The following is a 23,962-nucleotide window of genomic DNA, read 5'->3' on the forward strand; positions in this document are numbered from 1 at the left end:
CGTGAGACTGACAGGCCTGTAATTGCTAGGGTCTTCTTTCTGACCCTTCTTGAAAATCGGCACAACATTTGCCAGCTTCCAGTCTACCGGGACCTCTCCAAATTCCCAGGATCGTTGAAAAATAATTGAAAGAGGTTCCGCGATGATGTCCGCCAGCTCTTTCAGCACCCGGGGATGAATCCCATCCGGACCCATGGACTTGTAGGGATCCAGGTGGAGTAGCAAATCCCGCACACGTTCAGGGTCAATTGGGAGTTTGTCATCCCCACCGTCCCGGTCCTCCAGCTCAGGGCACCCTGGGTCCCGAAGCCCATCATCGGCATTGAAGACAGAGGCAAAGAAGGCGTTAAGCGTCTCTGCTTTGCCTATGTCATTGTCTGTGAGGAGACCTTCCCTATCAAGGAGCGGCCCTATGTATTCTTTAGTTCTCCTTTTTCCATTCACATATCTAAAAAAACTCTTTTTATTTTCTCTCACAGACACAGCCAGCTTCAACTCTAGCTGTGCTTTGGCCACACGAACTTTCTCCCTACAAACACAAACAGCATCCCTGTATTCTTTCCATGACACCTGTCCCTCCTTCCAGTAGCGAAACACTCTCTGTTTCCGCCTAATCTCCACTAGAATGTTCCTGGTCAGCCACGCTGGCCTCCTGCCCCGCCTGCCTGACTTGCGATATTTAGGAATTGCCTGATCTTGTGCTTCTAGGAGGCATCGCTTAAAGAGTGACCAGCACTGGTGGACATCGAGGCCTTCAAGAGCAGTTTCCCAGGGGACCTTGCTGACTAGTTCCCTGAGCAGCCTGAAGTCCGCTTTCCCCATATCTAGGGATGAGGTTTTGGTGGCACTTTTCCTTCTGTCACCGTAAATTTTGAACTCAACCACTTCATGGTCGCTATGACCAAGGCGGCCACCAATCACCACATCTCCCACCAGACCCTCTCTGTTTTCTAGCAACAGGTCTAGGAGGGCTCCTTTCCTAGTTGGCTCCGTTAGCACCTGCACCAAGAAGTTATCATCTAGGTGCTTCATGAACCTCCTGGACTTGCTCGTGTCAGCCGTGTGGCACTCCCAGTTAACGTCCGGCAAGTTGAAGTCCCCCATAAGGACAAGGGGAGTTAATCTCGAGGCCTCTCTTAGTTCTGTAAAGAATAATTTATCGGCGCTATCGTCCTGGCCAGGCGGTCTGTAATAGACTCCCACAACGACATCCCCTTTATTCGTTCGTCCCTTGATCCTTACCCAGAGGCTCTCAACTTTGCCATCGCCGACCTGAAGTTCCACACAGTCCAGCCCCTGCTTCACATACATTGCCACCCCACCACCTCGCCTACCCTGCCTGTCCCTCCTGAAGAGCCTGTAACCATCTATCGCAACACCCCAGTCACAGGACTCATCCCACCAGGTTTTGCTTATGCCGATGATGTCGTAGTTGCGGGACTGGGCCAGGACTTCTAGCTCATCCATTTTATTCCTCATACTGCATGCGTTCGTGCAGAAGCACTTCAGGTGCGTCTCCTTACACTCAGCACCTTGTGGATCTGACCGACGGACCAGGGGCACACAGCCCCTCTGATTCTAGCGTACCATCCCTTAGGTCTTCACCGGCGTGCCTGGTTTTAGCCCCTTCCCCCTTCGACTCTAGTTTAAAGCCCTATCTATCAGCCCTGCCAACTCCTGAACAAAGATCCTTACCCCTCTCCGAGAGAGGCGCATCCCATCTGGTGCCATCAGGCCCGGTGTAGCATAGACCTTCCCGTGATCAAAGAACCCAAAGTTCTGCCGGTCACAGATAAAGATTTAGAATTATTTTTTCTTCCGTCTTTCAGAAAAAAAAAAAAAAAAAAAAAAAAAAAATATATATATATATATATATATATATATATGTAAAATCTTTACTTGCTTAAAGCTACACAGATTAGATGTCATTTATTGTATTTTTCTAGACTTGTATTTTTATGAATTACTGGTAATCGTTATTTAATCTACAGTGTTTTAGGTAGAGATTTAACAGACAGCTTGGATTCTTATATCTGGGTGATACAACCAAACAGGAGAAAAATAAAAATAAAAATAAAAAATGTCTGGATAAAAAGATCAAACATTAAGTAAAAAAAAATCTTGAACTAATGCCTGTTCTGCTTGGCTAGCTGAAAAGCAAATAATAATGGGAATGAAGGAATGAAGGGCCTTTGATTCTGTGGTCACAACCAGCTATCTGACTCATACTGATGTTGCCTGTAGCTGAACTTCTCTCCTATGCCCTCTCCCTCCTTGTACCTCATCCCCTTCCATCCTGGAATATAGAATATTGCCTAGGAGAGCCATCCAAAGCTCTCAGTACCCTTATGTTATTGATTTACAGGCAATATGCTTGGTCTGAAAGCAAAACAGAGCCAATGGCATTGCTTGTGGTTCATTCCTCAAACAATGCATTTCAGAATATTATATTTTAAATAATATTAAATATAAAAGTCTCAAAAGCAATATTTTTCACTGAAATACACTTCATTAATAAATATGAAAGAAGAAAAAATTCTCATTCTAGACTTTAACATTGTTTTAAAACTAATGATATCATTATGAGGCTTGTATGCTATTTTAACACAAAGAGCTGAAACTGCTACCTTCCAACACGTTAGTTCAGTCTCCTTGTAAGCCGGTGAAGTTGTTCATTGAGCTGGTCACATGAACACTTGAAGAACATCAACATTGACCTGAAACATATGAACATTCGGAAAAATTGACTTTAGATGCAATTTTCCAACTTAATGACTTAAGGAACAATCTACAGATACTTGAACTTGGGAATGAACAGTACTCTAGAAAAATTAGTGACTACTCAGGATTTGAATTTTGATCTCTTCTCCCAGGCAACAAGTGATAGAACAAGAGGAAATGGACTCAGGTTGTGCCAGGGGAAGTTTACATTGGATATTAGGAAAAAATTCTTCTCTGAAAGGGTTGTGATGCATTGGAACAGACTGCCCAGGAAAGTGGTTGAGTATCCATCCCTGAAGGTGTTCAAAAGATGTGTAGATGTGGCGCTTAGGGACATCGTTTAGTGGTGGACTTCACAGTGCTAAGTTAATTGTTAGACTAAATGATCTTAGATGTCATTTCCAATGTAAGTGATTCTATGGTTCTTTGAAACCATGCTGTGATCAAAGCTCAGTGGCCAAAAGGCTAAAAAGCCACAAAATCACATTATATGCTGCTACATGTTGACATTCAAATTAAATGGCATAGCCACTAATAGTTCACCACTCAGAGATAAAACAGGGGTGCAGAAATTTCTTCCTACCAAGAGTAATAGCCGTTGTGTCAGAGAGAACCGTTGCTGTAACTACAGAATCTGAAGTCTCTTTCCAAAACATACTTACAAGCTGTCAGAAAAGGTATGTATTAGTATGAATCACTCACCCTTTCACAAGTCTGATAGCTGTAACATAGTGAAACAGGTGATTTATTATTTCTTTAAACATTTTGCCAATGACCTCTTCAGAATCTTCTATGCTCTAGCAGAAAATAGAAGCATTTTAAACACTGTTGTTTAAACACTATCACACCCCAAAATGGGAGTGCAGAACATCATTTATTTATTTATTTTATTTATTTTGTAGCTGGGAACTGCAAAAGATTTTGTTTTATTATTATGATGATTATTATTATCTTTTTCTTTTTCAGTGGATTCATTTTCCATTTACACCTTCCAAATGGCTAGGCAATTTTTAACATGACATAGAATATTAGGCAAGTATTCAAAGTTATTTGAACTACTTTATAGTTCAGTAGCTATAATCCAAAAATGCCAGAATCTTTAACATTGCACAAAACAGCAGAAAATATGGTTCACTTCCTTGAGAAGATATTTAAAAACCAGTGCACTGCCTGAAAACAGAGGCTGATTTTTGTGCTCACACACCACAGTAACTGCCTCTGCCACTTTTCTTATTACAGTGGTGTGATACTATCTTGACTGAAATCTCACTGAAATGAGAGTTTTCATTACAACTTCATAATACACTTACTGCAAAGTCACATTATATTTACATTACACAATATATTACATTTTGATTTTTTTTTTCCTCTGTACAGAGACAATGTAGTTGTATTAATAACCTGTTACAGAAATCAAGGGCTTAAAGCCAAAGAAAAGAAAGCCATTGGTACTGTAGTGAAGATTTATGTAAGAGTAACATAACGGTATTTTAACATGAAATATACACGTTTTAACAGAAAGACGATGATGTCCTAGGTTAGTGGAGTAGTGTGTAAGAAATACTTTCCAACTGCACACAATATAATTTCAGTATTAATGTCACAGTCAGAGTACTTAAAAACACTTAGAGGAAAAACAAAACAAAACAAAACAAAGATCAGGAAATGAGAAAAAGAAAAGAGAAAGAGAGAAAAAAATAAAACACTCTAAACAATCTTAAGGAATGCTTTTTTTTCTGAGACAGGAAGGTGTGTGAGCCTTTTAGAGGTCTTTGTTAATAGCTTTCTGCAGCTAACAGACACTCAGTACTTGTTTGAACCTGTGTTTTCTTTCCTGAATTATTCAGCACAGGTGCAAGATGTTTTTGAATCTACTGTCATTAAAACACCACTAACTTTCAGGCCAATGAAGCTATTTGAACTACAATCTTTTTTGCTTACTATAGCCATCAAGAAAATTATCTTTCTGGGATTTACACTGCTGACAGTTGATGAAGGCCTTTGTAATAATTTGGCAAAATAGAGGATCCATGCCCTCCACTGCCAAGGTGGTGCAGCATTTGGGGCTGTAGCAGATTAACTCCTTCAGTGTCAATGAAAATGGAAATTCTCATTTTCCTGATCCAAAAGAACAAATATTCGTTTCCCTCACATTTAATTAAACATGGCTTTCTAGCTATAAATTGCTAGCAAGATAGAAAATCAAGGAGTGACTTTGAAAGTCTTCCAGAGAAAAAAAGGAGACTCACAAGATAGCCTATATTCATGCTAGTGGTCAAACAAACTTTACATGGGCTGTAAATTAAATTCCCAACCTGACTCTTATGTGTAGCTGGTATACTACATGCTGTAATTCTGCAGCTAGTATCTAGCTGCTATCTTGATTATAAAATTGTTGATTATAAAAAAATAAAATAAAATAAAAAATATAAAACAATTGATTATAAAAGGATTATAAAGTACACTCTTTATGAAGAGCCTTTCACTTGATAAAGTTCAGCAATAACCCAGGGCTCAAATTTAATTATTTTGGAGACATTTTTTACCCAACAGGACTTGTAAAAATAATAATAAAAAAAATCTTACAAAGAATTGATTAGACAAAATCAAAAGGAAGGGTGGAAAAGAATGATTTTCTTGAAAAATTGTAAGTGTGTAAAAATTCAAAATGTTCACAATAAAGTGAATTAAGGAAAAAAAAAAAAAAAAAGAAAGAAAAAAAAAAATGTACGTCACACATATCACATCCTACATCAGAGAAGGACCTTGGTATTTTAATCCATGTTCCCATATGACTAGGTAAAAATAGTCTTGATATAATTAGTCTCCAAAATGTTTTCATGTACTAATGTACCTGTGGTGGTTTTACTGTGCTGGGCAGCTAAACCCCACAACTGCTCTCTCACTCCCCCTCTTTTTAGATGTACAGTACAGTACCATTAAGTTATTTTGATGTTAGGCTAACACAGAGCTCTGGAAGTGGAGAATTTATTCTTATGTTCATCAAATGTCTCATGCTCAAAACAAAACAAAACAAAAACAAAACAAAAAACAAACAGTAAAACAGTGTATATGGCAACTGGCTGTGATGGAGTTAGCTTTCCGCAGGGCAGACCATACAGTTCTGTGCTTTGCACCAGGGGCTAGAACAGCCTGATATCACTGATGTTTTGCCTGCTGCTGAGCAGTGTTGGCACAACATCAAGGCTGGATCTCCAACTCCATCACAAGACCCGGGAAAGAGCTGGGGAGGTGAAAACTCCAGGCCAGCTGACCCAGGCTAACAAAAAGGGCATCCCATAATGCTCAGTGATAAAAGCTGAGGAAGGAAGAGAAGGAGGGAACTGTTGTTATGAAAACCTGTCTTCTCAAACAACCACTATATGTATGGAAGTCCTGCTTCTGAAGATGTGGCTGAATATCACTTGTTGATGGGAAGTAGACAATTACCATTTTCTCCTTTTACGTCTGCACAGCATGTACTTTTTAAAATTTATTATTTATTTATACATTTTTCTGCCATTTTCCTTTAATTACACTGCTTCTTATTTCAGTCCACGAGCATTTTTTCATCATATTTTCTTATCCTTTTCTTTTGAGGAGAGGAAGCTCAATTGTTGATCAGTGTGGAATCAACATATAGGGTTCATGTATAGGGTCAAATGTAAACAGTAAACCATAATGCCAATGTATATAGTTTCTTGAAGACGATACATATATGGTGACATGCTACTTAATGGTGCTATATAGCTGGAGGCCTTTTATGTTCATTGGAACGGCTGAAGTCAAATTACTTGTACAGCTGTGAAAAAAAATATTGAGCACGTGTTAAAGACTAAAGGAACATTAAATGACAGTAATAATAATAATAAGATAAAGTTAGAGTGGCTTTTCTTTGGCCCAATATTTCGTTACCTTCTTTCTTTACCTGAGTATGTGAGATTCAAAGTTTAAGCTGTTATACTTAAGATAGTTGGAGTCAGTACCTCTTGAATCTCTTCCCATGTAGCCATCTCTTCCCATGTTTCAGTGTGATGTAAAATGTAATTTTATTTGCAGGTAAGTGAGCAGTAGTGAGCAAAACAACCTTCTCTCTTATTTGACACATAAAAATACAGTTTTAGAGTTATATTACAAGAACAATAAATCACAACTATAATAAAATCTGGCATCTAGATGTCATTACAGGAAAGCTGAATATGAGAAAACAATTAGTATTGATTTATTTCTGAACAGTAATGGCAAAGTCATCTTCATAAGTAAAATTCAATATATATTGCCTTCAGTATATACATAGCCCTACTGAGCTGAAACCAATAGTCTAGTTACTAAAGGTTACACGTTATGATATCAGACATGTATATCTAGGCACAATACCAAACCAAACAGAACCATAATTATTTAGTTAGAAAAAGGAACCCAAGCCTTTACACAGACTTTGGGGTGTCATAGACATTGGGGTGTCCTGGTTTCAGTTAGCACAGAATTAATTTTCTTCCTAGTAGCTGGTGGAATGCTGTGTTTTGGCTTAGAATGAGAAGAGTGCTGATAACACCCCGATGCTTTAATTGTTGCAGAGCAGTGCTTATACTAAGCCAAGGACATCTCAGCCTTTGCTCTGTCCTGCCAACGGGCAGGCTGGGGGGTGCAGTAAGAGCTGGGAGGGGACAGACCCAGGACAGGTGACCCAAACTAGCCAAAGGGGTATTCCATACCATCTGACGTCATGCTAAACAATATATAGGGGTGGCTAGCCGGGGGGAGGGGGCCGGACTGCTCGGGGTTAGGCTGGGCATCGGTCAGCGGGTGGTGAGCAATTGCATTGTGCATCACTTGTTTGTACATACTATTATTACTTTCGTATTATCACCATTGTATCATCATTATTATTATTGTTATTATTATTTTTGTTATTTTTTTTCCTGTCTTATTAAACTGTCTTTATCTCAACTCACGGGCTTCACTTTCCATTTCTCTCCCCCGTCCCAGAGAGGGAGGGGGGAGGGTGAGCGAACGGCTGCGTGGTGTTTAGCTGCCGGTCGGGTTAAACCACGACAGTCTTTTTGGCGCCCAACGTGGGGCCCGAAAGGTTGAGATAACGGCAGATCTGATCAGAGTGTGTTAAACTAAAATTGGTGGAAGGATTAGACCTGCTTAATAGTCACTTGTCATGATGCTGATTGCTTTAATCACAACTCTGCTGCGCCTGTTTTCCAAATTGAGTATTATAGTACATTATTTTCCGTATTTGCTCTCTGTAGTGTTGTTTCTCCTCTCCGGGCCCTGGTTTCAGACCATTATGGTACTAAGTGTTATAGCAATGGCTTATGAGACGATAAGATATCTGGTCATGACTCTAACTTGGTATTTATACTCAGTAACATCGTGGACTCTGTACTTTGGAAACAGCATCTTGGGAACTATTAGCAATTATACCTATTGTTTTTCTCCATTAGAGAGTCAATCTGTGGAGGGGAAAGGGGAGGATATTTTTCCTTACTTGCTTACTCTCCCTTTCTCCTTCACCACCCCTGTATCCTCCTGGGTCACTCTGCCTTCCTCCTTCACCACCCTCTTATCCCCTGAGCTTGTCACAATAGCTCTCCAAGATATTGAATATTTCTGGAATACTCAGAATACCATAGTCTTGTTGTTCTGCCTCATGAATGCACTTCAGATTCTGCTTAAAGTTAAACAACTACTTATGAAGCTCATCCGGAGATCTGCCCGGAGGCAGTATAGTTGTGGGTGGCAGGGAGTATGGGTGGATATGGGCAGGCATCTAGAGCAGTTGGCACCCCCAGTGTGTTGGAAATTCACCCCTGAACAATGGCAAAATCCTCAAAAACTGGCAGAATGCTTGAAAAAAAGGTGTAATGATTCTGGCAGTTCCAAAGTAACACAAATCATTGTAACGTGCTGGGGCCTGGCTCATGCCTATCGAGCTGCCATTGATACTGCTGTCAACTTAGTGACAGACCCTGCGGCCACTCCAAACCCTGTGACAGATCCAACGGCCACTGTGACCCCTACGGTGGATTCTGCAGCCGCTCCAGTCCCAGCTCCTGCAGCCGCTCCAGTCCCAGCTCCTGCAGCCGCTCCAGTCCCAGCTCCTGCAGCCGCTCCAGTCCCAGCTCCTGCAGCCGCTCCAGTCCCAGCTCCTGCAGCCGCTCCAGTCCCAGCTCCTGCAGCCGCTCCAGTCCCAGCTCCTGCAGCTGCTCCAGTCCCAGTTCCTGCAGTCGCTCCAGTTCCAGCTCCGGCCGCTACTCCAGTCCCAGTTCCTGCAACTGCTCCAGTCCCAGCTCCTGAAGCTGCTCCAGCTCCAGCTCCTGAAGCCGCTCCAGCTCCAGCTCCTGCAGCTGCTCCAGTCCCAGTTCCTGCAGTCGCTCCAGTTCCAGCTCCGGCCGCTACTCCAGTCCCAGTTCCTGCAACTGCTCCAGTCCCAGCTCCTGAAGCCGCTCCAGCTCCAGCTCCTGAAGCCGCTCCAGCTCCAGCTCCTACTGCTGCTCCAGTCCCAGCTCCTGCAACTGCTCCAGCTCCAGCTCCAGCTCCTGTAGCCGCTACAGCTCCGGTTCCTGCAACTGCTCCAGCTCCTGTAGCCGCTCCAGCTCCTGTGGCCGTGTCAGAGAAACGAGCTGTAGCAGTGCAAGTTGACCCTGCAGAGGGCATTCCAACCCCTGTGGCAGACCCTGTAACAAAGTCAGAGAAACGAGCAGTAGCAGTGCAAGCTGCCCCTGTAGAGAAGGTGAAAATATGGTATAGAAATTCAAGTCGTTTAGAACGCAGAGAGTCTTCTGCCAATCCAGGTAAGGCTTCTGCCAAAACTAAGTATAGAGATGACGAAGATGATGACGACGCTGGGCCGTCAAGGATTCAGGAGGAGGAAGATGAGGATGCCGAAAGAGCAACAGTAACTACCCGAAGCCTAAACGAGCGCGAGCTACGAGATGTGCGAAAAGATTTTGGTCGCTGTATAGGTGAGCAGCTTGTCACCTGGCTGCTCCGGTGCTGGGACTCTGGAGCCAATTGTGTGGAATTAGACGGCAGGGAAGCCAAGCGGCTGGGATCCCTTGCTCGAGACGCCGGCATTGACAAAGCAGTTGCAGATGGAGCACGACCCACCAGCCTCTGGAGGCGTCTCCTCTCAGCTGTGAGGGAAAGGTATCCCTTCAAGGAAGATATTTTATGTCTACCAGGCAAGTGGACCACTATGGAGAAGGGAATCCAGTACCTGAGGGAATTAGCCGTACGGGAAGTGATTTATGAGGATCCAGACCTCAAACAAACATCCACAGATCCAGATGAAGTCAAGTGTACACGACCCATGTGGCGGAAGTTTGTACGGAGTGCACCATCATCATATGCCAGCTCATTGGCAATAATGGCCTGGAAAGAGGATGAGGAACCCACAGTGGGTGAAGCGGCTAAACAACTCCGGCAGTACGAAGAAAGTCTCTCCTCTTCCTTACAGGCCTGCGTCTCAGCTGTGGAGAAACTTTCTGAAAAGGTTCACCAACTTGAAGAGAATCTATTGTCCTCCCCACCTGAACCAACCAGTGCCCACCGACCAAAGGAGAACACTTGGGAGAAACTTTCTGAAAAGGTTCACCAACTTGAAGAGAGATTATTCTCCTTCGCACCTGTACAAAGCAGTGTCTCAGCTGTCAGGGGTAGGCGTTCACCCACACAAGGAAGACGATATGGTGGGTACTCACCCCGTGCCACCCTGTGGTTTTACTTACGAGACCATGGAGAGGACATGAGAAAGTGGGATGGAAAATCTACCGCGACCCTAGAGGCACGGGTACGTGAGTTGCAAAAGAAAACAATCAGGAAAAAGGGATTCTCCGAAAAGTTTGCTGCTCCAACTTCCAGCAGACAGTCCTTCAAACACAGAAACGAGGAAGATTCTGACCAGGATTAGGGGGGCCCTGCCTCCAGCCAGGGGGAGGAAAGGGACAATCGAGTTTATTGGACTGTGTGGATTCGATGGCCTGGCACATCACGCGCACAGAAGTATAAGGCTTTAGTAGACACCGGTGCACAATGTACTATAATGCCATCGAGCTATAAAGGACCAGAGCCCATCTATATTTGTGGAGTGACAGGGGGATCTCAGCAGTTGACTGTATTGGAGGCTGAAGTGAGTCTGACTGGGAATGAGTGGGAAAAGCACCGCATTGTGACTGGTCCGGATGCTCCATGTATCCTTGGCATAGACTATCTTAGAAGAGGATACTGCAAGGACCCAAAAGGGTTCCGGTGGGCTTTTGGTATTGCTGCCTTAGAGACAGAGGGCATTAAACAATTATCTACCTTGCCTGGTCTCTCAGAGGACCCCTCTGTTGTGGGGTTGCTGAGGGTCGAAGAACAGCAAGTGCCAATTGCTACCACAACTGTGCACCGGCGGCAATATCGCACCAACCGAGACTCCCTGATTCCCATCCATAAGCTAATTCGTCAATTGGAGAGCCAAGGAGTGATCAGCAAGACTCATTCACCTTTCAATAGTCCCATATGGCCAGTGCGAAAGTCTAATGGCGAGTGGAGACTAACAGTGGACTATCGCGGCCTGAACGAAGTCACGCCACCACTGAGTGCTGCAGTGCCGGACATGCTGGAACTTCAGTATGAACTTGAATCGAAGGCAGCCAAGTGGTACGCCACAATTGATATCGCTAATGCATTTTTCTCCATCCCTCTAGCAGCAGAGTGCAGGCCACAATTTGCCTTCACTTGGAGGGGAGTCCAATATACTTGGAATAGGCTGCCCCAGGGGTGGAAACACAGCCCTACCATTTGCCATGGGCTGATCCAGTCTGCACTAGAGCAGGGGGAAGCTCCTGAACACCTGCAGTACATCGATGACATTATTGTGTGGGGTGACACAGCAGAGGAAGTTTTCGAGAAAGGGAAGAAAATAGTCCAAATCCTTCTGAAAGCCGGTTTTGCCATAAAACAAAATAAAGTCAAAGGACCTGCACGGGAGATCCAGTTTTTAGGAATAAAATGGCAAGATGGACGTCGTCAAATCCCAATGGATGTGATCAACAAAATAACAGCTATGTCTCCACCAACTAACAAAAAAGAAACACAGACTTTCCTAGGTGTTGTGGGGTTTTGGAGAATGCACATCCCAAATTACAGTCTGATTGTAAACCCACTCTACCAAGTAACTCGTAAGAAGAATGAGTTTGAATGGGGCCCTGAACAACGACAAGCCTTTGAACAAATCAAGCAGGAAATAGTCCATGCAGTAGCCCTTGGGCCAGTTCGAACAGGACCAGATGTAAAGAATGTGCTCTACACTGCAGCCGGGGAGAACGGCCCCACCTGGAGCCTCTGGCAGAAAGAACCTGGGGAAACTCGAGGTCGGCCTCTGGGGTTTTGGAGTCGGGGATACAGAGGATCTGAGGCCCGCTATACTCCAACTGAAAAGGAGATATTGGCAGCATATGAAGGAGTTCGATCTGCTTCGGAGGTGGTCGGTACTGAAGCGCAGCTCCTCCTAGCACCCCGATTACCGGTACTAGGCTGGATGTTCAAGGGAAGGGTCCCCTCTACGCATCATGCAACTGATGCTACATGGAGCAAGTGGGTTGCACTGATTACTCAGCGGGCTCGAATAGGAAACCCCAGTCGCCCAGGAATATTGGAAGTGATCATGGACTGGCCAGAAGGCAAATACTTTGGGATATCATCAGAGGAGGAGGTGGGTCGTGCTGAAGAAGCCCCACTGTACAACCAGTTGCCAGAGAATGAAAAGAAATATGCCCTGTTCACTGATGGGTCCTGTCGTATTGTGGGGAAGCATCGGAGATGGAAGGCTGCTGTATGGAGTCCTACGCGACGAGTTGCAGAAGCTGCTGAGGGAGAAGGTGAATCGAGTCAGTTTGCAGAAGTGAAAGCCATTCAGCTGGCTTTAGACATTGCTGAACGAGAAAAATGGCCGGTTCTCTATCTCTACACCGATTCATGGATGGTAGCAAATGCCCTGTGGGGATGGTTACAGCAATGGAAGCAAAACAACTGGCAGCGTAGGGGCAAACCTATCTGGGCTGCTGCATTGTGGCAAGATATTGCTGCTCGGGTAGAGAACCTGGCTGTGAAAGTACGCCACGTAGATGCTCATGTGCCCAAGAATCGGGCTACTGAAGAACATCAAAACAACCAGCAGGTGGATCAGGCTGCTAAGATTGAAGTAGCTCAGGTGGACCTGGATTGGCAGCATAAGGGTGAATTATTTATAGCCCGATGGGCCCATGACACCTCAGGCCATCAAGGTAGAGATGCAACATACAGATGGGCTCGTGATCGAGGGGTGGACTTGACCATGGACGCTATAGCACAGGTTATTCATGACTGTGAAACATGTGCTGCAATCAAGCAAGCCAAACGGTCAAAGCCTCTTTGGTATGGAGGACGATGGCTGAAATATAAATATGGAGAGGCCTGGCAGATTGATTACATCACACTCCCTCAAACTCGCAATGGCAAGCGCCACGTACTTACAATGGTGGAAGCAACCACCGGATGGCTGGAAACATATCCTGTGCCTCATGCTACCGCCCGGAACACCATCCTGGGCCTTGAAAAGCAAGTCCTATGGCGACATGGCACCCCAGAAAGAATAGAATCAGACAATGGGACTCACTTCCGAAACAACCTTATAGACACTTGGGCCAAAGAACATGGTATTGAATGGGTGTATCACATCCCCTATCATGCACCAGCCTCCGGGAAAGTTGAACGATACAATGGCCTGTTAAAGACTACCTTGAAAGCAATGGGCGCTGGGACGTTCAAAAACTGGGATACGCATTTGGCAAAGGCCACCTGGTTAGTCAATACTAGGGGATCTACCAACCGAGCTGGACCTGCCCAATCAAACCTGTTACGTACTGTAGATGGGGATAAAGTTCCTGTAGTGCATGTAAAAAATATGCTGGGTAAAACAGTCTGGGCTACTCCTGCCTCAGGAAAAGGCAAACCTATTCGTGGAATTGTTTTCGCTCAGGGACCTGGATATACTTGGTGGGTGATGCAAAAGAACGGAGAGGTCCGGTGTGTACCTCAAGGAGATTTAATACTGGGTGAGAATAGCCCATGAACTGAATTGCACCATGTTAAATAATATATTATACTGTATGTTATCACTACCATGATTACTATAGGTGACTAATTAGAATGTATGGAAAAGAGTGTAACCTGAGCATGACATAAATGGTATGGAATAAGGGGTGGATAGATGTCCTGGTTTCAGTTAGCACAGAATTAATTTTCTTCCTAGTAGCTGGTGGAATGCTGTGTTTTGGCTTAGAATGAGAAGAGTGCTGATAACACCCCGATGCTTTAATTGTTGCAGAGCAGTGCTTATACTAAGCCAAGGACATCTCAGCCTTTGCTCTGTCCTGCCAACGGGCAGGCTGGGGGGTGCAGTAAGAGCTGGGAGGGGACAGACCCAGGACAGGTGACCCAAACTAGCCAAAGGGGTATTCCATACCATCTGACGTCATGCTAAACAATATATAGGGGTGGCTAGCCGGGGGGAGGGGGCCGGACTGCTCGGGGTTAGGCTGGGCATCGGTCAGCGGGTGGTGAGCAATTGCATTGTGCATCACTTGTTTGTACATACTATTATTACTTTCGTATTATCACCATTGTATCATCATTATTATTATTGTTATTATTATTTTTGTTATTTTTTTTCCTGTCTTATTAAACTGTCTTTATCTCAACTCACGGGCTTCACTTTCCATTTCTCTCCCCCGTCCCAGAGAGGGAGGGGGGAGGGTGAGCGAACGGCTGCGTGGTGTTTAGCTGCCGGTCGGGTTAAACCACGACAGCACAATACCAAACCAAACAGAACCATAATTATTTAGTTAGAAAAAGGAACCCAAGCCTTTACACAGACTTTGGGGTGTCATAGAGCTTTTCAGTAAGAAATAAGGGTCATGGTGTCATCAATGTGGTGTTTTTTGGTGGAACTGAGATTCAGAAAAAGTTCTGTTTGTGGCAGCAGGTTTATCTTCCTCTCCTGTCTCATCATTAACATTCTGAATGAAATCTATTAATTAGTTTTCTCACTTAGCCATATATTAATGCTTCCTAAGGTAGTCTTCATATTCTGTTTCTGAATGCCATCACTGTTCTCCCATTTAGTTTATTCCAAGAACACACCTCTATGCATGGAGTCAAAGGCATTATATTCAGAGTGTGAGAGGATATGTTCTTTAAATTTGCATTTGTTTTAGGCAGACTTAGATATTTTTGATCTACCTTAAATGAAAGCTGTTAGCAAACTGGACCAGTGAACAAAGTTATCCCAAATTAAAATAAAGGTCATGTTTTACTCAGTGAAAAAATAGTGATGGCACTGAGCCCTTACAATTTTCATCTAGAATATTTCTTTTCATAGGGAAAGCTGGAAAAGGGAAAACAGAGATGCAACAGTTATTTTCCTGTCTTTAAAACTCTTATGCACTAGACAGTCAGTCCACCGTACTGCCACAAGTTCACAGTACCCAGCTATGTACAATACATTAGCTTTATGAGGAAACTTATCATCATGGGGATAATAGACTGCTGTGGCAGTAATAAAAACAGTATTTCACAAAGAAAGCCAAATTTTACTACAATACACACACTCAAAGAATTGCTTAAAATAAAAGTCTGCCTCCTGAGAGCAGGGCCAAGTCACTGGGCAGGAAATTCCATCCAGTCTTTTCTTTCAAGAAGATTTGCTTTGTACAAAATTAATATACTCAAAGATATCCCTTCACCTAAGAAATAAACATTTCTATGCTGTCTGACCACTTTTCTCAGAAAGCAAGGAAAAAATATATGAAAGCAAGGTTTCGAAATCCCAGATACAGGCACAGAAGTCCTGTATTTTCTTTGCAGAAAATAAAGTCTGCTTAGTTCTTAATAGAAAGAATTCTTCAGGAAAGTTCCTCTATTTTCAGAAAAACGTTTGAGAATTATCAGGCATTCCTTCCATCAGTATGTTGCAAAGGTACCTGCAAGGTGCACCCTTGGCAAATAAATGATCTGGGTAATGCTATCCCACCTGTTAAGTGAAGAATGTAAGGGTTAAGCAGTATGCATTAATCTGTTAAATAACTTGTTAACTAATTCACCTGTTAAACTAAACTGAACTTGTTAAATAGCCAGGAGATTAAATGGTAAGGAGAGGATTAGAGACTTTAGACACAAAGAAGGAGTCAGCCTGAAAAAAAGTATATGAAAGCATGAAGATTTACAATGGGAGGGAGAGACTTTGGAATGAAAACAGCAGCCATCAAAACCATCTGGCACTGCCAGAAGTCTCCCTGCAGCACCATGGCTACGCAGAGCAGTGCAGAGTGCAGCTCACAGGGACACCCCACTGGGTAGATGAATGTGAACTCCCCATGAACTACACAAATTCCATTCACCCCTATGACTGCAACATTTCTGTTGAAACAGAACTCGTCAATTCTCACTTCTGTGTTCCCATTCTGACTCAACCATTCTCTACATCTTACATTCATTCATGAAGACACACATTTCTCAGACTAGAGAAGTTTCTGTCTCTGGAAAACTCTGGTTGCCAAATACATCATTTTCAACAATGTCCTCATATTTATCATTCTGAAATACTGTTAAACATTTTGCATTTGAATATAGCCTGGTTTCTTCTAAATGATTTATGGGTTTTCTTCAGGTTCTTGGATTCCAGTATGTTAGACATAGGAAAACATGCTCTGGACAAACTTTGGGTGTGGGTCTAAGGGCACAGGAGTCTTTTGTATGTAAGATATTAGGTCTATTTGTGTGTTTGATTGAACTTTTTTAGCCTCTGAAGTTGCTGAAAGTGATAAAGACATATTTCCTTTTTATCCATAATCACTATCTATCAGAAAATTACACTTTCTGGCAGGAAAACAGTTGATTTCTGGTGAAGACATAAATCATTGTTAGTTTTAATGAAAGACCTAAGAAACAGTGTTGGTACTCCAAGGCTCATCTAGCTGTCATTATTCTTCTGTGTTTTTTTGAAAGTCCAATTTTTGACATAATTTAGGGTTGTGAGAGTCTGGGGGAAGGAAATAAATAAATAAATAAATAAATAAAATAGGTATCCTCTAAGGACTTCAGGCCCTGCTGCCATAGCTATTCACCGGTATATAGTAGCACAGATTTGCAGGCAGCTGAATATGAAAAAAATATACAAAATTAAAGACCACTGAAGCAAATAAGTTCTCGGTCCCCATGCTTTCTTTAAGGGATGTTACAATACTTTCACGAGACTGGCATTTTGCCATTCTTGAAAGTAAAATGTTCTTTATATGTTCAAAAAATACATTTTCATTTTTGTTATATTTGCCTCTTAGAACATTTTAGCAGTCCTTTACCAGTGCTACAAAAATGTCTCTCTCTGCGTGGTTTTTGTTTGTCGTTAGCTTACTAACCACATTCCTCCAAAAAGCATCATTATCTTTGAAGTAGCTATTAGGGATTCAAAGGAGTAGAAGGCCAAGAATTCAGCGCTTCACAGTTATACTGAGACTCTTAATTCTAACTGAGGTTAAGCATATTCTGTCTTCAGATGATCACGGTTATAGGCACTCTCTGAGAAGTACTTATTCTGAAACTGCAGTCTGATGAAGGCCCAGAAAATAACCTTGGCATAATTTGCAGGTTGGATATTGGAAATAGACAAAAAAATATAACTTTTTTATAAATAAAGGAAAACCATACCAACTTTTATACACTTCAAGATTATTGATTCATTAATGTTGCCTGAGGAATATACCTGACTGCAGTATGTATCATGTCTACTACTTGATTTCAATACTTCCTGTCATTCCATTCTTCAGCAAGATATTAGACAAAATGAATTGCCGTTGGCAGGATGACAATGAAGATAAATGTCAAACTGCTTAATCCAAAACTTAATAATAATAATAATAATAATAATAATAATAATAATAATAATAATAATAATAATAATAAAAAGGTTCTAAACATGCAGACTCCATACCAGAAATCTTAGTGTGTCTTTAAGTATTATGTAATCTAAAGCATTCAGACATTAGAGTTGTATTTTTGCAGCTTTTATTCTAGCACATAATATATTTTATAGAAATATATAAACATATAGAATGATTAAATATCATTCTGGGTATTCAGTCAGTCTGGAATGGAGTTAACTTTCCTCACTGCATCCCATATAACACGGTGCTTTGCATGTGTAGCTAGAACAGTGTTGATGTCACACCAGTTGCTGAGCAGTGCTGGCACAGCATTGAGGCTGTCTCCAATTGCCCCCCCTATGGCCTGTAGGCGGGGGTTAGGCAAGAGGTGAGGAGGGAACACAGCTGGGACAGCTAACCCAAAGCGACCAAAGAGATATTGGATATTATATGACATCTTGCTCACCAATAAAAGTTAAGAGAAAGGAGGAGTATGGGGTGTTGTCATTATGAAGGTATTTGCTTTCCAGAGAAATTGCTACTTGCACAGGGGGTCCACTTCCCAAGAAGTGGCTGGAAGCCACGCATTGATGGGAAGTAGACAACACAAATATAAATATAGTAGACAATATAGAATCCACTTTGTTTCCATGCATCACCTTTGATTTTCTTTCATTAAACTTTCATTAAACTGATTTTCTCAAGAAGCTTTTTTTGTTGTTGTTTTGTTAGTTAGCTTTTTGATTCTATTTTCCCCCTGTCCTGAGTAGGAGGGGGAGTGATAAAGAAGTTTGGTGGAGAAGATAATTAGAAATGATTGATCAAATAAACCTTAGCTTGGTTTAAAATGAATATTAAGAAGAGAATGGATAAATTGAGAGAGAGAGGTAGAGAATCTGAGATACGATTAATACCAAAACAGGAATATTAGACAAGAACTTATGTGGCTTATTAGCTGGTCCAAGTGACCTTTGTACCTGAGAACTTAATAATACTTCAGTGAATTAAATATTTTTGTTTTCTTGTTCTGGAGTATTAAAGCAGATTGTACATACCAGAATAAATGGTAGCTAGTAAATTCATAATATAATGTAAATCCATAATAGATAAAATTTCAAAACCATTTAAAAAAATACATCTCTCTGGTAAATGGTATCTATGAAGACAAAGCAGTACAGTAACTCACAGCAGGAGAACAGCAGGTGCTGTCTATAGTATTTTTTCCCAGTAGATTTCCTCCTACATCTATGTAAAAACACACCTTTATCAAAGACGTGAGTCCAGAGGGTACATGAACAGAATGTATTACCTCTGCCATTCATGCATTTGAAAACTTACTATGCTTTTTATGTTTCTGCCTGCAGCCCCAATATTTCTGTCCTTAGAGACATCATTAAATTGCATTTCCTGCTTAAGTCAAAATTAAGATATCATGCCTCAAGGATTACACTGATGCCCATTTGTATTAATGGGACTCTGAAAAGATTTTTTAGACTTTTTTTTTGCTTAGCACCTAATTAACATATTAATTACATATTAGAATATGTAATTAACACCTAAATTACATATTCTGAGTAATTGCCTTGGTCTTCATCCCCGCTTTGTCAGTAGGATACTCCCCCTTCCCTATATATTCTAGTTTATGCAGAACATTCTAGAAAAAAGACATATTAGATATTACTGCAGGCATGTAGAGATGATAAACTAATAATATTTATGAAAAGTTGTGAAGTTGATATGTTCTATTTATCTGGATAATTTTTTTCCTTATACTATCTGTGTGGTTTCTATTACTAAGCTGATCACAGCAAATACAACAAGGACATACTAGAATGTTTTAGAAAGAGCCATAATGATAAATGATTTTTTTTCCTTTGCTCATAAAAGTCCTAGTAAAAAACAGATTATCTGTTACTTTTACTGTTCATGCTCAATGAATCCATTCATAAATTACTTAATTACTTTTAAATATGGCCATTAAATATTAGTCAAAACTTATTTCACCAACCTTCTTCAATAAAGAGGACTTCTGTCATTTTTCATATCTTACACTACTAAGATTGTTACTCATGTAGCTTCAGTTAACTAAAGTGTCTAATCTAGATCATTTTCATACTTCATGCCAGTAGAAGGAAATACATCCAGAAAATAATTCTAATTCTCACACAACACATAATGAGAAATAAATATTATTTGTTCTCAACCCCTCTCCCACTCACATTTCACTGAGACTTCCAGGAATCAGCTAGCCTGGTTCTTCCTTAATTCAGGACTTATCATACAAATGGCGAATTATTATTCATTTTCCTGTTGACTAGAATAAAACAATATTGCCAAGGAGAGAAAGTCTTATTTTATTTAAGTAAATCCTTTTGCTTTATACTGGCAACAGAAAGTAGAATTAAAGTGAGAACAAACTATCAAAAAAGAACATACATACTTATTTTTACCCTGCTACATACCCAGATTAAGTAGAAGTGATAACAAAGTCCTAAGCAATTTAATTTTTTTCTGCCCTTCTTAATGATTTTGTCCACACAGATAACAATCTACTTTCCTGTGTATATGGGCTGAGGACAAATGAATTAAAAGCAAATCCAGATAGTGTGTTTAAAGGGATTCTGTGCTTGTTGGCATGACAGACTCTTTTGGTCTCAAATCTTTTTTCAGCAGACCTTTCAATACTTAGTGTTTGCAAATTTCACATTCTTGTAAGCTTTTCTACAGTGTTTTGATAATCTTTACAAATTTTATGAGATCTGACAACCAAGTATTTTCTGCTTGGGTCACCCTATGGTAGCATTACCCTCTTTGGTAATATCCATGTATACCATAACGAACACCACTCAGCTCTCTGAAATCCTGACAAGTACATCAAAAGTATAACTTATACATTTACTCTTGGGCTCTCACTCACTTTCCTTTACCGTGTTGCTTGCTCCCAATTGATGGCAGTATTAATAATAGTCAAATTCACAGCCTCATATTCTATTTGAAAACTTCTTCCCCATTTATAAGAAGGTCATCGAAGTCACTCCCCTGCCTCTGTGTTTGAACAAAAATGCATTAATCTTTCCTGTCAGATTTCTGTATACTTCAAGATGTCAAGATTAAGACTATAAGACCTATTACAATGTTTTTTCTGTCCCAAGCTTTCTCCTCACATCCAAGTTGAACAGGTTCTTGACACCATTTAGAAATTACTTCTTGTCCTGCTCAGTTCCATAGGGTTGCTCATTCCACTGGACTTGACTACTTGTCTTCACAAAATACATGGGTAAAGACTACAAAGCACCACAGCTGTAACAGTGACACACACAATTATTCAATATTATATTTATTAAATTAGAATAAATAGAAGTGATTTACTGACTTTGTCATCTACAAAAGTTAAAAAATATTTATTTGAAAAAAGTATATATATTTATTGTTGCATAACCTATTAATCATTACTGGAAAATCTCTTTAAATGGAATCAAATAATGATGGAGAGACCTGGGAGTGCTGGTGGACAGCAGGCTGACCACGAGCCAGCAATGTGACCTTTCTGCCAAGAAGGTGAACAGTATCCTGGTCTGTATTTGGAAGAGCGTTGCCAGCAGGTCAAGGGAGATGATCCCGCCCCTCTGCTCAGCCCTGCTGAGGTCATATCTGCTGTATTGTGTACAGTTCTGGGCTCCACAGTGCAAGAGGGTTGTAGAACTACATCCCTACAAGAGAGATAGAGAGCTACAAAGATGTTGGAAGGGAGCACCTGTCATACAAGGACAGGCTGAAAGAACTGGGTCTATTTAGCCTGGAAAAGAGACTACTGAGGCGAGACCTCATAGATCTGTATAAATATCTGAGGGGAGGGTGTCAAGAGGATGGAACCAGTCTCTTTTCAGTTGTGTCCAGAGACAGGACAAGAGTTAATGGGCACAAACTGAAGCACAGGAGGTTCTGCCTGAACCAGTGCATTGAAAAGATAATTTTAACTGGGACTATGACCTCAGTGCCAGGGGAGCTCATGGAGCAGATTATCTTGAGAGTCATCATGTGGCACTTGCAGGGCAAGCAGGTGATCAGGCCCAGGCAGCATGGGTTTATGAAAGGCAGGTCATGCCTGACGAACCTGATCTCCTTCTATGACAAAGTGACGCGCTGGGTGGATGAGGGAAAGGCTGTGGATGTGGTCTACCTTGACTTCAGCAAGGCTTTTGACACAATTTCCCACAGCATTCTCCTCAAGAAACTGGCTGCTCTTGGCTTGGACTGGCACACGCTTCATTGGGTTAGAAACTGGCTGGATAGCCGGGCCCAAAGAGTCGTGGTGAATGGAGTCAAGTCCAGTTGGAGGCCGGTTATTAGTGGCGTTCCCCAGGGCTCAGTGCTGGGGCCGGTCCTCTTTAATATCTTCATCTATGATCTGGACGAGGGCATTGAGTGCACCCTCAGTACGTTCGCAGATGACACCAAGTTAGGTGTGTGTGTCGATCTGCTCGAGGGTAGGAAAGCTCTGCAGGAGGATCTGGATAGGCTGCACCGATGGGCTGAGGTCAACTGCATGAAATTCAACAAGGCCAAGTGCCGGGTCCTCCACCTGGGATGCAATAACCCCAAGCAGAGCTGCAGGGTGGGAGATGAGTGGTTGGAGAGCTGCCAGGCAGAGAAGGACCTGGGAGTGATGGTTGATAGTCGGCTGAATATGAGCCAGCAGTGTGCTCAGGTGGCCAAGAAGGCCAACAGCATCCTGGCTTGCATAAGAAACAGTGTGGCCAGCAGGGCTAGGGAGGTGATCGTCCCCCTGTACTCTGCTCTGGTGAGGCCGCACCTCGAGTACTGTGTTCAGTTTTGGGCCCCTCGCTACAAGGACATCGAGGTGCTTGAGCGGGTCCAGAGAAGGGCGACGAAGCTGGTGAGGGGCCTGGAGAACAAGTCCTATGAGGAGCGGCTGAGGGAGCTGGGCTTGTTCAGCCTGGAGAAGAGGAGGCTCAGGGGCGACCTTATTGCTCTCTACAGCTACCTTAAAGGAGGCTGTAGAGAGGTGGGGGTTGGTCTGTTCTCCCACGTGCCTGGTGACAGGACAAGGGGGAATGGGTTTAAGTTGAGCCAGGGGAGTTTTAGGTTAGATGTTAGGAAGAACTTCTTCACTGAAAGGGTTGTGAGGCAGTGGAACAGGCTGCCCAGGGAAGTGGTGGAGTCACCATCCCTGGAAGTCTTCAAAAGACGTTTAGATGTAGAGCTTAGGGATATGGTTTAGTGGGGACTGCAAGCGTTAGGTCAGAGATTGGACTCGATGATCTTGAGGTCTCTTCCAACCTAGAAATTCTGTGATTCTGTGATAACTCAAGAAACATGAAAAGCCTAGATAAAGCTTACACTATAAGTAACAGATTTGTCATATGCACAGCTGATGTTACTTTAGTGGAAAGATAAAAAACTCTTTCAATATTCAAATGCAGAAAACTAAAGGGATTTTGTCCAATCAAAGTGAGTCTCAGGATTAAATTGTAAGTTCCCAATTCCAATTATTCAAATGATTTCCATTCACAACATATAGCGCAACTGCATTTATCAGTAGAGTATTTTTTTTCCAGGTATAAAAATTAAGGAAATATATAGAGGACAAGTTTACTTTTAAGTAAACATATATAATCAGCACTAATCAAGAGATCATAAATTATAGCAACACAGGAACATGTTTCTTTCCAAAGTATGCATCTCCATGTCTTTCACTCTTCTTGGCATTCTTCTTCTACTACACATGCCTATCAGTGCCTAAACATGGTAATGCACAAACACAGGTGAATTTTTCATTATGGCATGATTTTCAGAAGAAAATCCCTTACTTTTTTTTAGACATTTTTGTAGTCCTTTCTGTATGATCATTCTTGGAGAGTTTTGTTGATTTGTTTGGAGTAATAACAGTGCCTCTATAAAGTACACAATAAACTTTATAAGTAGAGATTTTTCTGACCGTAAGTGTTTCAGTGACTTCAAAGTTTTTCAATTTAAGTTAGCAGTATAACTGTGCTACAAACCAGCTGACAATGATCAAAGGCATGCATGTAGAAATGCTTCTTCCAGATAGCCTTCCTGCCACCAATGGTTCATAGCTCATGGCTGAGCCAGAAATACTATCATTTTAAATAGCAACTCTTGATGCCTATTTTCTTTCTGTTCCTCTTAGCCTCTCCTGAGTCCCATATGCATATGCAATATGCTAAGCAACAGTTCCCCAGTTTCACACCACATTGCTTAAATAACTTCTTTTTCTGTTGTCATCTTGCTTGTTGTGAGCT

The 23,962-nt window shown here is 41.9% G+C and overlaps 1 protein-coding gene across 1 annotated transcript in view; it reads right to left on the minus strand.

Moving 5' to 3' along the window:
• Positions 1 to 2,625: 2,625 nt before the first annotated feature.
• PRR16 (proline rich 16) overlaps positions 2,626 to 23,962 on the minus strand; it is a 208,002-nt gene continuing 186,665 nt past the window's right edge. Inside the window, exon 3 of the mRNA XM_082784145.1 lies at positions 2,626 to 2,717. The gene's annotated coding sequence lies outside the window, so the exon portion shown is untranslated. The remainder of the gene's footprint in view (positions 2,718 to 23,962) is intronic.

This window comes from Aythya marila, assembly GCF_965140915.1.
Source record: "Aythya marila genome assembly, chromosome: Z".
Taxonomy (NCBI): domain Eukaryota; kingdom Metazoa; phylum Chordata; class Aves; order Anseriformes; family Anatidae; genus Aythya; species Aythya marila.